This window comes from Schistocerca americana, unplaced genomic scaffold (genome assembly GCF_021461395.2).
Source record: "Schistocerca americana isolate TAMUIC-IGC-003095 unplaced genomic scaffold, iqSchAmer2.1 HiC_scaffold_47, whole genome shotgun sequence".
Taxonomy (NCBI): Eukaryota; Metazoa; Arthropoda; class Insecta; order Orthoptera; family Acrididae; genus Schistocerca; species Schistocerca americana.
In genome coordinates this window covers 715,001-720,000 of record NW_025726203.1, presented here as the reverse complement: position 1 = coordinate 720,000, position 5,000 = coordinate 715,001, and the positions used below count along the sequence as shown (strand labels likewise).

General features: G+C 51.0%; 1 non-coding gene across 1 annotated transcript in view; it reads right to left on the bottom strand.

Annotated features, from left to right (window-relative positions):
• LOC124584043 overlaps positions 1-89 on the bottom strand; it is a 1,910-nt gene extending 1,821 nt beyond the window's left edge. Inside the window, exon 1 of the ribosomal RNA XR_006974460.1 lies at positions 1-89. This exon is cut by the window's left edge and continues 1,821 nt beyond it. This is a non-coding gene — a ribosomal RNA (small subunit ribosomal RNA).
• Between the last annotated feature and the right edge of the window lie 4,911 nt (positions 90-5,000).

The following is a 5,000-nucleotide window of genomic DNA, read 5'->3' as shown; positions in this document are numbered from 1 at the left end:
GCGGTTTCACCTTAATGCGGCTTGTACTGAGACATGCATGGCTTAATCTTTGAGACAAGCATATGACTACTGGCAGGATCAACCAGGGAGCTGCGTCAACTAGAGCTGAGCAGCCGGCCGCCCGGGAGTGTGTCCCGGGGGCCCGCGCGAACACGCAAGCGTCCGCTCAATTATTCTGCAAACAGGAGGAGGCTGAGCTCCCCTGCACCATACACCTCGAAACCCTCTCAGGTCCCGGCGGCGCGCAGCGCCGTCCTAAGTACTTGGTCGGGTTCGAGAGAGGCGCAATCGCCCGGAGTTTGGCGAGTAGACGCTTTAGGTGCGACCACCCGTGCTCCCAACTGAGCTTGCCGCTGCCGACAGAGGCCCGGGAGCGTGCTGTCGTGGCATTGCCGGCGGGAGACAACACGCGCCACCTACGGTGACCGGCAGCTCCAACGCCAGCGCCACAGAAGGACAAAAGCCCCACTTGGGTGCCGAAGCGAACTCTCCCAGCACAGCGCACGCGCCAACACGTCCGCACAGCTGCGATACAAACCACCTGCGAGAACCGCAGAGGCGACCGAGCAGCAGACGGCGTCGCGGCGCCGAGCGCCGGGCGGCGGCGCATCCTCAGCGCACACAGTCCTCAATCGGACCAGCACACTGCAGATGTCCACCGCGCTTCGCACCGGGCCCGCGAGGACCTACTTTGGCCGCACGGCGCCGCGTGCAGGGTGCGCCGGCGCGCAGCTGCGCCGCCTGCCGCCTCCGTCGGCCGGCGCGCCTGCCACTGGCCGCCCCCACCAGCCGGCTGTAGCGCGTGCGCCCACGCACCGCGCGGCCAGCACGCCGGGAGGCCCCCCCTCACCGGCCGGGGACGGTCCCACCCAGCCACCGCCGCGTATCGCTTCACACCCAGATGCCATTCACGTTCGTGGGCATGGTGGGTATCGCTGGAACAACCGGTTGGTAGCTCAACCGATCGTCGCCATCACTGATTCACCTCTAGCGAGAACAACCGCACCACAACGGTTTACCAGTTGTTCATTTGCGTAACGTCACCAGCAAACGTAGGCGTCCATCGCCATTTGCAAATTCAACGATTGTTGCATGCCTGTGTCAGGTGTCACGACACACTATGTCTGCCCACATACACGCAACAACATGTGCACGCTTCGCGAACACGTGGAAGGTGGCCCCCGTACGTATGCGATGTCCATTGCGCGAACGACTGTCAACCGGCCTCTGTCGCATGTCGCAGATGTGGAACGCAGTGCACCATGCTATCACGGTGTGTGAGAAGAGACGACTACGTCTGACAACACGCGCCACTACATCAACAGACGGCTCATGCTGATCGCCATCCAGGGCATACCACACTGCAATCCAGCTCTTATAGGGAGACGACACGTAGCTGAGTGCACAACATTTGGACCGCATGGTTCGCCGTTGTTGGCGCAGTCGTTGTACGGTCACATGTACCACGATGTATCATTCAGTACATGAGGACCAATGTGCAGTACAGTGTGTGATTTGGACGTACAACATCAGCGGACAGTTGACACAGGCCGTACCACAGCGTAGGCTAAGTGCTTCGCCATGCAAATGCCAATGAACAACTGCAAATGCCAATGAACAACTGCAAAGGGCATTGAGCATGTACGTCCTGCTGCCATCCACATTACAGTGTATAGCTGCAAGGTGTTTAACATGAAGCGATACACTGGGGACCGGGCAGTGCGAGTAGCAAACTACATTGCGGGGGTTGCAGTTAGGCAACACTACACTAATTTAACGCGTCGTATGACAATTACAGAGCAGGTTAAGGCCCAACGTGTGTTGGGTTAAGGCCCAACGTGTGTTGGGTTAAGGCCCAACGTGTGTTGGGTTAAGGCCCAACGTGTGTTGGGTTAAGGCCCAACGTGTGTTGGGTTAAGGCCCAACGTGTGTTGGGTTAAGGCCCAACGTGTGTTGGGTTAAGGCCCAACGTGTGTTGGGTTAAGGCCCAACGTGTGTTGGGTTAAGGCCCAACGTGTGTTGGGTTAAGGCCCAACGTGTGTTGGGTTAAGGCCCAACGTGTGTTGGGTTAAGGCCCAACGTGTGTTGGGTTAAGGCCCAACGTGTGTTGGGTTAAGGCCCAACGTGTGTTACGTTACGGCGCAACGTGGGTTACGTTACGGCGCAACGTGGGTTGCGTTACGGCGCAACGTAGGTTACGTTACGGCGCAACGTAGGTTACGTTAAGGCGCAACGTAGGTTACGTTAAGGCGCAACGTAGGTTACGTTAAGGCGCAACGTAGGTTACGTTAAGGCGCAACGTAGGTTACGTTAAGGCGCAACGTAGGTTACGTTAAGGCGCAACGTAGGTTACATTAAGGCGCAATATAGGTTACATTAAGGCGCAATATAGGTTACATTAAGGCGCAATATAGGTTACATTAAGGCGCAATATAGGTTACGTTAAGGCGCAATATAGGTTACGTTAAGGCGCAATATAGGTTACGTTAAGGCGCAATATAGGTTACGTTAAGGCGCAATATAGGTTACGTTAAGGCGCAATATAGGTTACGTTAAGGCGCAATATAGGTTACGTTAAGGCGCAATATAGGTTAGGTTAAGGCGCAATATAGGTTAGGTTAAGGCGCAATATAGGTTAGGTTAAGGCGCAATATAGGTTAGGTTAAGGCGCAATATAGGTTACGTTAAGGCGCAATGTAGGTTACGTTAAGGCGCAATATAGGTTACGTTAAGGCGCAATATAGGTTAGGTTAAGGCGCAATATAGGTTAGGTTAAGGCGCAATATAGGTTAGGTTAAGGCGCAATATAGGTTACGTTAAGGCGCAATATAGGTTAGGTTAAGGCGCAATATAGGTTAGGTTAAGGCGCAATATAGGTTAGGTTAAGGCGCAATATAGGTTAGGTTAAGGCGCAATATAGGTTAGGTTAAGGCGCAATATAGGTTAGGTTAAGGCGCAATATAGGTTACGTTAAGGCGCAATATAGGTTACGTTAAGGCGCAATATAGGTTAGGTTAAGGCGCAATATAGGTTACGTTAAGGCGCAATATAGGTTACGTTAAGGCGCAATACAGGTTACGTTAAGGCGCCATACAGGTTAGGTTAAGGCGCCATACAGGTTAGGTTAAGGCGCAATACAGGTTAGGTTAAGGCGCAATACAGGTTAGGTTAAGGCGCAATACAGGTTAGGTTAAGGCGCAATACAGGTTAGGTTAAGGCGCAATACAGGTTAGGTTAAGGCGCAATACAGGTTAGGTTAAGGCGCAATACAGGTTAGGTTAAGGCGCAATACAGGTTAGGTTAAGGCGCAATACAGGTTAGGTTAAGGCGCAATACAGGTTAGGTTAAGGCGCAATACAGGTTAGGTTAAGGCGCAATACAGGTTAGGTTAAGGCGCAATACAGGTTAGGTTAAGGCGCAATACAGGTTAGGTTAAGGCGCAATACAGGTTAGGTTAAGGCGCAATACAGGTTAGGTTAAGGCGCAATACAGGTTAGGTTAAGGCGCAATACAGGTTAGGTTAAGGCGCAATACAGGTTAGGTTAAGGCGCAATACAGGTTAGGTTAAGGCGCAATACAGGTTAGGTTAAGGCGCAATACAGGTTAGGTTAAGGCGCAATACAGGTTAGGTTAAGGCGCAATACAGGTTAGGTTAAGGTACGACATAGGTTAGGTTAAGGTACGACATAGGTTAGGTTAAGGTACGACATAGGTTAGGTTAAGGTACGACATAGGTTAGGTTAAGGTACGACATAGGTTAGGTTACGGTACGACATAGGTTAGGTTACGGTACGACATAGGTTAGGTTACGGTACGACATAGGTTAGGTTACGGTACGACATAGGTTAGGTTACGGTACGACATAGGTTAGGTTACGGTACGACATAGGTTAGGTTACGGTACGACATAGGTTAGGTTACGGTACGACATAGGTTAGGTTACGGTACGACATAGGTTAGGTTACGGTACGACATAGGTTAGGTTACGGTACGACATAGGTTAGGTTACGGTACGACATAGGTTAGGTTACGGTACGACATAGGTTAGGTTACGGTACGACATAGGTTAGGTTACGGTACGACATAGGTTAGGTTACGGTACGACATAGGTTAGGTTACGGTACGACATAGGTTAGGTTACGGTACGACATAGGTTAGGTTACGGTACGACATAGGTTAGGTTACGGTACGACATAGGTTAGGTTACGGTACGACATAGGTTAGGTTACGGTACGATATAGGTTAGGTTACGGTACGATATAGGTTAGGTTACGGTACGATATAGGTTAGGTTACGGTACGATATAGGTTAGGTTACGGTACGATATAGGTTAGGTTACGGTACGATATAGGTTAGGTTACGGTACGATATAGGTTAGGTTACGGTACGATATAGGTTAGGTTACGGTACGATATAGGTTAGGTTACGGTACGATATAGGTTAGGTTACGGTACGATATAGGTTAGGTTACGGTACGATATAGGTTAGGTTACGGTACGATATAGGTTAGGTTACGGTACGATATAGGTTAGGTTACGGTACGATATAGGTTAGGTTACGGTACGATATAGGTTAGGTTAAGGTACACATTGTTGTAAGGAAAGGTTTAATGGGGGGCGGGGCGGCCGGTTTGTTGATTGTGATTATAGTAAGTGGATGCCTGCGGCATCATCTGATTTGCCACGTCAGGATGCACCTTTGGCTCATGACAGGCGGCGCTCTCATTCCATGCTTGTGGCAGACCTGTGTCTTTCATTCCTGCCATTGTTTGTGTGCTGTGAGAGGAGGCAGTATTGTGATGTTGGGTGCACCCCTGTGTAGGACATGTGTGGGTGTTGGTGGCTTGGCTGAGCAATGGTGGTTGTCGGGTGGGTGGGATATTCTGTTTTCTGAGTGGACCTCCCAGTCTGGTTATGACAGTGTGGATTGTCTAATGTGGCGGAGAGGATGCACTGGGTGTTGTTCCATGCTGGTGCTTACATATTGTCTGTGTGCGTGTTA